General features: G+C 37.8%; 1 protein-coding gene across 2 annotated transcripts in view; it reads right to left on the minus strand.

Moving 5' to 3' along the window:
- LOC149203443 (uncharacterized) overlaps window positions 1-12,396 on the minus strand; it is a 47,745-nt gene that overhangs the window by 17,571 nt on the left and 17,778 nt on the right. The window contains exon 2 of one of the 2 annotated variants that reach the window (XM_089403436.1): window positions 6,071-6,278. The exons of the other annotated variant lie outside the window; for it this stretch is intronic. The gene's annotated coding sequence lies outside the window, so the exon portion shown is untranslated. Of the gene's footprint in view, window positions 1-6,070; window positions 6,279-12,396 lie in introns of those variants that run through there. 2 annotated transcript variants of the gene reach the window in all.

Genomic DNA, 12,396 nt, shown 5'->3' on the forward strand with positions numbered 1-12,396 from the left:
CATACTTCACTTCCAAAAACACGAAAGTGACTTACATCTGGTTTAATTGAGCTCCATGCTTCTTATGGAGTGATATTCTTTAAAACCTTAGTAGGAGTGTGATTAAATATGTAATTTGCACAGTTAATTGCTTCTACCCAAAAATTAGGACTAAGCCCTTTAGATTGAAGCATACAATTAACCATTTCGTTTAAGTTGTGATTCTTCCTTTTAGCTACACCATTTTGTTGTGGAGTATATAGAACAGTATGTTGCATTTGAATTCCATGCTTAATGCAAAAGTTGATGAATTTGTTGTTAACATATTCTTCGCCATTATTAGATCTTAGCTTAAGAATTTGATGTCCAGATTGTTTCTCAACAAAGGCCTTAAAGGCCAAGAACATGTTAAATACTTCACTCTTGAGTTTTAAGAAGTATACCCAAATGCGTCTAGAGAAATCATCAATGAAAGTTAAGAAATACTTGTAATCAGAAAATGAAACAACTAGAAGTGGACCACATAAATCACTATGCAAAGCTGTAAAGGGGTTGAGGTGTGCCAAGAGGCACGTTTTTCAAAACTATCCCGGTGATGTTTTCTGAGTACACATCTGGAACAAACACCATCTCTGCAAGATACCATAGGAAGACCTGTCACCGTATTTTCTTTACAGAGATTTTGAAGGGAGTGATAGTTTAAGTGACCAAATCACTCATGCCAAAGTTTGCTCACTTCATCATTATGAGCAACAAATACCGAGGGAAGAGTTGACGACCCAAAGTTGTTAAATTTATACAACCTTGTAGAATCATCAGTAATGCCAGTAGTTAAAATCTGTCTAGGATATCTTAGGTCCTTAATTACAACATCGTGAAGTGAAAATTCAACGATTTTACCTTCACCTAAATGAGTTATCTAATATATAGATAGAAGGTTGCAGGATAAGGTTGGAACACAATGCATCATTAAATTGACCATTATCTAGATGAATAGTTCCAGTCCCTACAACACTAAGATATCTATCATCACCAACATATATATTTTTGGTGTTACAATCATTTAAAGAATAAAACATGGCTTTTTTTTTGGCCATGTGATAAGAAGCTCTAAAATCAATGAGTCACTCATGAGAATGAGAGGAAGAAGATATATTTAGTGCATAACCAACCCAAGATGCTTAACCACATGCAGAAAGTGTTATTCCTGAAGATGAAGTTGAAGTTAAAGAGTGCTCCAAATGGATGTTATGCTTCTTCATCGCTGCTTCCAAGGCTTCCATCTTCTTAAAGCAATTGGATTTTAAGTGAACATCTCGATTACAAAAGTTGCAATGTGTATCAGTCTTCTTCCCTTTGTTTTTATTTGCCTTATCATTTTGTTGAATTGATTTTTCATTTTGAGACTGAAATTGCTTAGGACCCTTGTTTGGTTTAGGACCATTCTTTTTAGGATATGGCTTCTTAGGATTCTTTGAATTTTGTCATTGTTGAGCGGCTAAGGCTTCCTTAGAAGAGTTTCCAAGATTAAGAAGACCAAGATGTAAGAGTTTTTCTTGTTCTCTTATTAAAGAATCACAAAAAAGCATCAAAAGAGGGGGACTTGTAGTCTTGTCCTTGATAAATAAAGGCTTCTCTAGTAGAATGGAAGGTGGAAATAAACACAGAGTAGGCTGGTCCCAACTTAGTAAGAATGGAATAGATAAGGCTACCATCTTTTTTCTTAAGCTTAACACCTTCCAAGAAAAGTCTAAGGATCTTAAACTTGGACAGAAAATATTCAATGGAAGAAAAATTATTGGGGTCCAACGTAAGCAACTCATTTTCGAGTTAATGGACTCTAATTTCATTTTTAATTCCAAAAACTTTAGTGAATTGTTTCATTGCTTCATTAGGGGTATTAAGTTTTGCGACATGGAATCTAAGGTCTGGAGAAATAGACATCCATATCAACCCACGTGCTTGATCTTGCGTGTTTTCCCATTTGGTTGTCTTATCTTCATCTTTAGGTTTAGTTTCTTGGTCTGAGACTATTATGTAAAGACCTTTACTTCTAAGTAAATAGACAATGTAGGACCACCATTGGAAATAGTTGGTTTTGTCAAAAATAACTTGGCATGGACTTTCAATTTTAACAGAAAATGTAGTTGTAGATGCTGAAACTAAGTGTTCCAATGGAAAGATCTCGAAAAATTAAGCCGATTAAAAAAAACAACTCTGAAAACGGCTTCCGAATGAAAAAATTATGTCTTTTTGAAGAAAAATTGTTGAAGATGCCAACAAAGTACGTGAATGTGCGAAAGTGAATGATAATTTTATATTTTTTTTTTAAATCCCACACCCGCGCCCCCCCTCCCGCCTTTTCCAAACTTAATTTAATTAGCTCACCTTAAAAAAAAATATGTGACCCACTTTTATAAATAAGTGAAAGTCACTTTTACAATGGTACTTTATGAGCTACCCACTAAATTGTAACTTAAAACAAAGATAAAGAGGCTTTAGAATTATAAGTGACTCACTTTTTATAATGGGTGAAAATGCTTTTACATAAAATAATTTTAAAACATAAGTTACATGTGCTTTTTGAAAGAGTAACTCAACAAAAAGAAAGACTTGAACTCAAGACCTCTATTCTCATAAAGTAACTTTGGACCAAGTGAGCTAGTTTAAAAGGTTAGTAATTTTTGGAAAAGAGGAAGGGGCTTTTTTCTTAGTCACTGAAGCTTTGGGGTGTGTGCTTACTTGAAAAAGCTCTTTTTGCCTACAAAACAAAAAACCACACAACCCAACACGGACATACAAAAAAAACCAAACCTTGTGGCTTGAAGCTAGCTTTCGTCGGAAACTAAATATTTTCCTCAATGTTTCTGATTCCGAGATCACACTAAAGTGTGGCAAAAAAGAACATACGCATGAAAAAAATCCTTCCTTTTTGTTTTTGGTTTTCCCAGATCACACAGAGTCATAGGGCAAAGAGCATAAGCAAAAATTAAAGGTATAGATTCGGTAATAAAAAACAGAGAGATAAATAAACCAAAATAAACAAAGATATAAATAACTAAAACCGCAAATAAAGACTGTATACCTCCAGATCTTAAAAATGACGTAGGTAGGGCTACTAGAAACCTTTTCACGTGAAACAAAAGGGTTTCATCACTGGAACAGATGCTCCTAACACAATAGAGCATTCCTCTCGACTCGAAAATAGGCAAAAATAGTAGATCGAGGAAACAACAGTCAAATGCAGTTGTACCAGCTTCGGATTTGGATCACCAATGGATGCGACCTTCAAATAGCTCTAATACCATGTAGGAATTTACAAGGTAAGTTCCTCAGATAGAAAACCAAATGACACTGCTCACAAACAAATCACAGATCAATACACCAGTATTCTTGACATGTTTAAAACCCTCAAAGAGGGAAATAGTCCACGGCCTCAGCCAATGCAGCCACTTCAGACAATTTATTAATAGAAGAAAAAAAATACATAAGTTTCTCTCATGAACAGTCACCCTACAAATGACCCTCCATGCTCTTTAAAAAGAGATAATGGAGTAATCATATGTTAAGCCACGAATCAAGTGTCAGTAATACCGAGGAGAGAATGAACCCTCAGATCACTTCATGTCTAGAACATATCGTGGTCGTCGGATTGTAAGTTACAAATGTACATAGTGAAGAAACACACTTTACCTAACTCTACACTAGACCAAGTTATACTTAAGGAAATTCATCCCTTCGCGAAGGCTTCCCCATCCTTTGGAAAGCATCACACGCCTTGTAGTATGCCTTAGAATCCTTGTGTAATGTCGACCACCATAACCTAGTGCACAAAATATTTTGCGCGGTCGTTTTCCCTGCATAATGACCTCCTGCCACTCCTCCATGGGCTCCAGCTAGGATACTACCTCATTCAAACTCCGGAACATACCTTCGCAGTATCTCATACATTCTCATCTTATACAAATGACCCACAATCACTAAAAAATCCATGGCGTGAACTACTAACTCCTTCTATTGAATAGAATAACCTTTTGGGGTTGTTCCCGTTGTTAAAAATTGAATGATATCAACAAAATGATCATCCGTGACGCGCATTGCAAAGAGCTACGCCTCTGGGAGTCCTTCCTCCAAACTACTTGGTTCCTCACCTATTTCAATCCGTGATAGATGGTCTGGATCTGAATTCAGCCTTCCAGGCTTCACAACCACTTCAAAATCATACTCTTGGAATAATAGTAACCATCGGCATATCTTTCCTCCCAACATAGGTTTATTGACCAAGTACTTTAGCGCGGAGTGATTTGTATACATTTTAAAGTGTCCACCTAACAAATAATGCCTAAACTTCTACAACCCTTAGGCCATCGCCAACCCTTCGTGCTCTGTAGTGGAGTAATTCTTCTCAGCTTTGGATAACTTTCTTCTTGTGAAAGCTATCTGATGATCAATCTCTCCTTCACCCACCTGTGTTAATATTGTTCCTAGCACAATACAAAATGCATCTACATGCACATGGAACTCTTTCTTCCAGTTTGGGAACACCAAAATAGGCGTTGTCACCATTTTTTACTTCAAGATATCCACGTTGCGCTAACAATATTCGTCCCAACAAAACATCACATATTTCTTTAACAATTTCTCCATCGGCGCGGTTATCTAAGCATATGCCTTGATAAACTTCCTATAATAACCAACGTGTCCCAATGTGGTGCGCAGTTGTTTCATATTCCTAGGAGCCTCCAAATTCACAATTACAGCGATCTTCGTGGGGTCCACCGTCAATCCTTGCTTACATACAACATGGCCAAGAAAAATTCCAAAGGGCACACAAAATATGCACTTCTTCAAGTTTAGCGTAATCTGATACTTTCGACATGTATCAAGCATAAGGCGTAGACTCACAACATGGCGCTTCAGTAATCCAAACACAGTCCAATCGTCAAAATATACCTCCAAGAATTTATGAATAAACTCTTTGAATGCCGTGATCACTACCTGAGAAAATATTGCAGGCGTGTTCTTCAATCTGAATGGCATAACTGTATATTGAAAGCAATCCCACTTGGTTTGAAGGTTGTTTTGCTTCGATCTTGCAGCGCGATCTTTATTTGATGATATCCCGAAAATCCATCAGTGAACGAATATGTTTCCTATCCAACAACATTTTCTAACACTTTGTCAGTAAACAATATTGGAAACAGGTCATGTACATATGCATCATTCAGCTTCCGCAGATCTATGCATATGCGGATTTCGCCTTTCTGTTTCTTTTCTTGGACCACCATTGGGCTTACCCAATATGATTCCTCTACCAACTCAATAATACTGACATCCAGCATCTTATATAGTTCTTGACGCACCTTGTTTGTTCTAAAATGCGGATGCAAATTAGAGTTTCATTTACTATCAATCCGAGTAAGTAAACTTCGAGGATCATCCAATACATATGGACTTAGAGACAAACTAAACTAAGCTAGGTGAAGAAATTTCAAAGCTCCCTTACAGAAGGTCTTTCATTGGGATCTCCAACACCTATTTAGTCATTTAATCAAAATGAAATCTAAAGACATTGTGACAAGTGTAAGAAATATTAAAGCTCCCTTATAGGAGACTGCTCATTAATATTCATAATCATCTTAATCAACAAACTATTTAAACTAATGAAATTAAACATTAAATAACAAATCAGATTCATTGAAAGAAACATTAATACTTTCTTACTAAAGGTCATTCGTTAGTATTTCAAACATATGAACCTAATGAAATTTACAAACAAACATAAAATAAAAGCTTACCAAAACAAAAGTGTACTTGCTAGATAATGGGGGCCCTTCCAAGGATTCACAAGCACATCAAAAGAGAAGTCAAATGTAGAAGATCAAAGAAGCTCCATTTTATTTATCTTCAATTTCAATTTGCAATTACAAGTTCTACATCCCAAGAGGTTCTAAAATCTCCATTACAATGATTCCAAATTCTAACTTCTCATTACAAACTTATAAGATCCTAAGGTACTAAATTCTAACTTCTCAATTCTAAATTCTAAATTCCAAAGTTACAAATGAAGGAGATAACACTCCTATTTATACAAAAGTTATGATAACAAACTCATAAATGTGGATCCACTATTCCCTCTTCAAATCCACATATCTCTCAACCAATGGTGACACATAACCCTATCCTCCATGATCTTCTCCATGAGATCCATGATCTTATCCATGAGGTTCATGATCTTCTCAAATTCGAATTTGAACATAGAGTGCCACATAAGGGTGCCTTAGAAGCTTCCTTTGTACCTACACATGTCAACAAACTCATTCTAATTGTTAGGTATAAGTATATGGGTATTATTTTCTAAAGTTTAACCACAAATTCTCTTAAAAATACTAAGAATTAATAATGTTTTGGAAAACACAATGATAACCCATTTAATGATGAAAGTGAAGCTAATGTGATGACATGGTGGTGGAATAGAGGTGAGAAAATGTGTGAATGGAGAGAAAGTGGATGTTGAATGGAGTGAAAGTGGATGTATTTTAAGGATAATTCTTAGGCCCAACACACCTTCTCTTTATATTTTGGATTCCGCTGATAAGGCTGCTGCTTAATAGGTTTCGTATCAGGCTTCAATGTGATCTTCATAACACCTAAATCTCCGATGATCCCTTTCAAATTTGAAAACTTCATTGGGAATAAATACGGTACTCGCGCAGCAGCTCAGCTACCTTATCAATTGTATCTTCGTCCCAATAGTCTCTATATTCGCGAACTTAGGTTCTTCTTTAGATCTAATGTTTACTTTTCGAGTTCTTCACATTGTAACATTCCAATGCATGGCACAGTTGTGTACTCCAATCTAGCTGAGCCCATTCTATCAGTTCCTTCGACATTCTGAATATAACTACTTTTATCTCTTGTATCACCTCATTAATGCTCTCAAACCCATCCTCAAAGCTAAAAGTTAATATAAAAATCTCCCTTAAGATGTCCCACTCAGTTGTTCCATGGCGAAGATCCATCTCCAAATACCAGTTCATTGGGATTGCATCTAAGGTGTGACAAAAAATGTGCACCCACTCTAGTTGTGGTTCTGTTCCCCAAGCCTTAGTCCATCATGCCAAATGATCGTGTGGATCATCCTTCCCACTATTTTTTTTCTATCATTCATGTATTAGCATACCCAAATCGTAATTTCATTCATCTGTATTCTTTCCATCCAACAAAGTTCTCCTTCTGCGTACCCCACCAACGTCTAGGTGTAGCACACAGCACCAACTCCAATACCTAGAATCGATGCTCTTCTGGTACTTCCCTTTCAAATTCATCTAAAACCAATTCCACATCAAGCAAACCATCATAATGCAGAAGTTTTCTTACCTTAGTCGAGACACACCTCAGTGATTTGGTCATTATATTGAAGCAGAGCGTAGATACTTCATGTAAGTGATTATGACATTGTTCAAGCTCTTCATCTGAATCTGAGGTGCAGGAGCTATCCCTGTCCCACGCAATTCATACATCGGCTGTAGGATTGATCCAATCCTCATCTCGCGATGTTATCTTGTATATATGATCTAGATCATCATCACTTTCTACATAGTCGCGAACAGGTTCAGTATAATGTGCTCCTTCTGCAGGGTCTAGTGGCACTACAACTCTGAGCGACTTCTTTTCAAATGTCATCTTCCACTTTTTTAAGTTGATTACCCTGTTCATATCAATAGCCCAGTAAATTCCTAATAGCGCAAGGTAAGGGTTACTATCATCCACTATTTCAATGAACTCAAAGTCAATCAGCACCCTCGTACCCTCAATGTCCACCATTACACCATATAAGTCCCCCATAAGGATAATCTTCTGCTAATTTTCCATGTGCAACTAAATAAGAGACCATTGCAGCGTAGGTCTCCCCATCCTCTCCCATGTCTGCTTAGGCAGGACATTTGCATTAGACCCTAAATCCAAGATTACCTGGTCCATTTTGTATTCTCCTATTTGCGCAGTTAGTCTCATCTCGTGCCCCGTTCGCGTCTTATGCTTACCAATCTTTCTTATTGTGCACTGTTCAACGAGAGTCTTTTATTTATTTTCACACTTGTCTATTAACTCTTGCAATCCTTCTACTACTTTCTGATCGCACAGTAACTTCATACAAGTCTTCAAGAAAGTAGCGAATATTGAAGGATCTAATTCTTGTGTCGCACTAGTTTCTAGCATTTTCTCCTAACTTCTTAAAGTGGAGGCCTCAACGAAGTTCTTCTTTGCTTTCATGAAGGTCTCCTTAGCACGATTAAGATCAAAATATACTTCCTTCTAAGCAGCCTTGCGCACCCATCCATTTTCCTTAGGCTGCTTACCTTTATCTGCACCAGTCACCATACCACTTCTTAGCACGATATTTATGTTCTGATCTCCTTCGCAGGGCTCAGTCCTCATCATTTGAATGTTTTGTGTAGGTTGTTGGGGTTGCACCTTCTTTTCTTACATCTTTCTCATGAGGAGTGGACATTCATCTATGACATGGTCAAACTATCGACAATATTGACACGAGGGATGCGTGGGGTTTGTACAATCTCGCGCGAAGTTCCCTGCTTCACCACAGTTATAGCAGATTACCTACCCACGACCTCAACCTGGTCTAGCACCGCTTCCTCATCCTCGGCCTTGGAATCCTCCATACACTACTCCTGCACCTTGATCCTGGCACTGGTTCTCTACCTGCATCCTATAGGTAGGGATTTTATCCATCATCAGCTCATAACTCCTATAATGGCGTTCATTGTGTCCTACAAACTTAGAAAAACTGCAAAATAACTGTTGAAGGGTTTGTACAAATTTTTGCAATAAATGGCAGTTATCAGTATCATGTTATCCTATAACCTGACAGATAGCGCACCATAACGCAACTCTCTCACTCATCCCAATGTTATTCTCTGGTTTCTGGAGAACAGGCCCTCCCCCTATAATATAGTTATTATAGACCCGGCAATGATCCTTATCATGTCCATGGATCTTACACTTTAAACACCAGACCTCATTGTGCACCTCCAACTGAGCTTCCTTTCCTTTCTTCAAGCTCTGCAACTCCAAGTGCAGACTTTCTAGATGTGAATGAATCTGTTTCACTCTCAGGTTTGTATCATGTATAGGTAAGGCATCCAACCTCATCACAATCTCCAAGGCTTCCGCTTGCGTTACTATCTTTTGTTGTGATAGAAGTACTCTTAAATGTGGCAAGAGTGACGTTATAAACCAGTCACGATGTTGGGAATCTATGATTACCATATTGGCCTGCCTGATCAAGCACTTCAACCTCTGATCAAAGTCCCAAGGTATCTCATCTATATTCTGTTGTGTTTCCTTAAATTTAATTACCGATTGTGCCTCTGACTTAGGCTTACTGAACTCTCAGTTTAGAGCTAACTGGGAATTTGCCAACGCCGCGTTGGGGTTATCAATTACAATACTTGATATACCATGTTAATGCGCGATCCTGTAAGGTTGTAACTAGTTGCGCTTTCTTAATATTATCATCTGTAATCTGTTGTGTTATCCAAACTGCTCCTGCGACAAACCAAACTATTTGGGTCTTCGCTCCATGTTCCTTTAAAAATCGGCATCTTCATTGTGTTCGCCATGTTGAATGGTGGAAATGGAGGTGGAGGGGGTGAAGGCGTAGGTGTATGAGGTGGAGGTGGAGGTGGGGGTGGAGTGGATGGATGAGGTATCCTCGGAATACCCTGCGTAATTAACTAAACGACACTTCGCGGCGTAGTCCCCGTCTTCGTCATCGCAGTATCCTCGTTGGAATAAAACATCCTAACTCTTTCACATAACAGTGTTTTAATCGCAGTCTTTAGTGACTTCAGATACTTACCTCGCGGTCCTTTAAAGAGCCTTCATTTTCGCTATAGTTGATATTCCTGTCGATCGCGAAATAAGTCACAAAGCTTCCCAATGTGCGATCAATCTAATGATCCACAGCCCATGCGATATTGCTTTCTGATGCCTCTAGACGTCGCACCAACTCAGGACTCCGCACTATAGGACCACTAAGCCTCCACGTCCCTTAACTATCAGCCAATTTAGACAACCACTCATGTAGTTCTTCAGGGAAGAAATAGAGGAACGTGTCAGTCTCGTCTATGTAAAAAAACTCTGCAACCACTACTCCTTGAAAAATTTAGGGCTCCTGTTCTCTTGAACCGTGAACGCATGCACGTCTCGATCAATCCACTTGTCAATCTCTTTCTTCGTAGGGAACCATTTATTGCACATCTCTTAGATAGATCCCAGCCCCGGCAACGGAACCATTTGTTTGCTTAAGGGGGCTGACCCAGGTTTAAAGTTGTTCACGCAAACCAACAAAACCCTAACTACTGGCCCTTTCGGCAACAACTTGCATAGTGCAATCTGGAGTCTCACCCAAAGCAGTATTGGGGGATGTTAGAACCAGGTTTCTCCATCTAGAGACAATGTAATAAGTGGTTATAGCTCAGATCCGCCTTCGCGCAGCTCTGTATCATTCTATGTCCTGACACTGTAACTCTAAGGGAATGGATTCTAGACATTCGTGAAGGTCTGTGATCAGAATTTATACACCCTAAAGAAGCCATGTAACTACCTTTGCGCACTAAGTAATAATCTTAGATCTGCCTTCACGTAGTTCTATTCGATTCATCAGTAATCAAAATAGAATTAGCCCTTAACTTTGCGAACACAGATAATTACTTAATACATGCATAAATATGATAGGTTCATTAGACTCACGCAACATTTATACATTTTTCCATAGAAGACATATTATAGAGCGATAGATCATAACATAAACAAAATTGACAATAATACTCAGATGCACAATATTTCTTCAAAATTAGTCTTTATTAAGCTTCAACGTTCAAATTACAGACTTCTTTACCCTACACACTCAGCTACAGGGGTCCGCGCACTCAGCTGCAGACTTACCAAGGCCTCCTGCGCACTCAGCTACAGGAACATTCCCCTTTCGCCTAAGTACAGGAAGCAGAGCCTTCCTGCCTTAGCACTTAACGAAAATAAATCTCTATCTTGCCTTACTTTATCTTAGCTACCTCTTAGACTCGCTATGACTCAACTATATATAGCTTTCTTCAATACAATACCATGGTCTGTGAGTTTCAAAACCGACCTATTTACTTATCCAAACAAGGGGCTAAAACCCCTTTGACTCCTATTTAGTTACGCGCTCCGCATCCACATCTCGTGGAGACTTTACATCTTTTAAAAAGATTGGGTTAACTAACCCAAAAAATGACCCTAGGGACCCTACCCAACAGTTGGATGGGCCCTATAGGCTTGCAAATAATGAGCCTTATAGGCTACAAATTTGAAGGACGTGAAGTTTAGCAAAAGTAAAAATGATTGAACTTTTTTTGGAACAAAAATCTACGTGGTTTTTACAATTAAATTTATCAAATAAAACTCTTGTTCGAAGGTCACTAGGTGCATCCATCATTACAAAACATATTCAAAATAAATCAACAACTTCCAAATGGAGTTGTCATCACATATTTTTATCATTCAAATTCACAAGTAGTGGTGAGAGTGTGAATAATCATTTTTTATCTCCTTTGTGTGGGGATTGGCAAAGACCACTAGCAATCAATAATTGTCATTAGAGACTTTACACTTGCAATCTAGTGTATACACCAATTTTTTGTTAACAGATGCAGTTCTCCTTATATGTTAAACATACAACTGAATATTTCATAAGATCACTCAATTTAATTCAAGAAAGCCAAGTTATCTAGGGTTCCATATATATTAAACATGCAGCTAGTTAAATTGCATGTTATCAATCAAGTTCAATGGATGGAGGAGATGTTTGTGTTATTTTGCACACAATGGATTCAATGGGGAGGTGAAATAAATCACCTCCCCTCATAATCCTTAATGTATGTGGGATCATCGCCAAGAAGTTTGATGTGTTTTAGGTGTTTATTCTTCATTTGTGATCCTAGAATTTCATGTGCTTGGAACTTCTTCACATGCTTTTGAAAAGTTCAAAGTATTATTTATTTCATTTTCTCATAAGAATTTGGTGTGGGAAAAGGTTATTGGTTGGTTATATTATTGTGAGGCTTCACCAATCCTTTTTTAGCATCATTAACAAAGGGGATGGTAGCCAAGTTATATACTCCACTGTTGGATTTGGGTCTATGTGCAATTTTCTATTTTAGAACATCTAAAGTTAATTTGAAAAATCAAGGAGTGGTAGGAGGACAGTAGATATAAAGCACTTGGTTGGAGCTACTAATGGTTCACAAGTATATGTAGGTTATTGCCAAGGAAATTTTTATGGAAATTTATCTTAAAGTTTAGAAATCTTGCAGAATTTTACTAGTCCCTAATACGCAAATTGTAAAATGTTTGATG

This window comes from Pinus tabuliformis, chromosome 2_1 (assembly GCF_031772625.1).
Source record: "Pinus tabuliformis cultivar Carrire ecotype Pingquan chromosome 2_1, CPIR1, whole genome shotgun sequence".
Lineage (NCBI taxonomy): Eukaryota > Viridiplantae > Streptophyta > Pinopsida > Pinales > Pinaceae > Pinus > Pinus tabuliformis.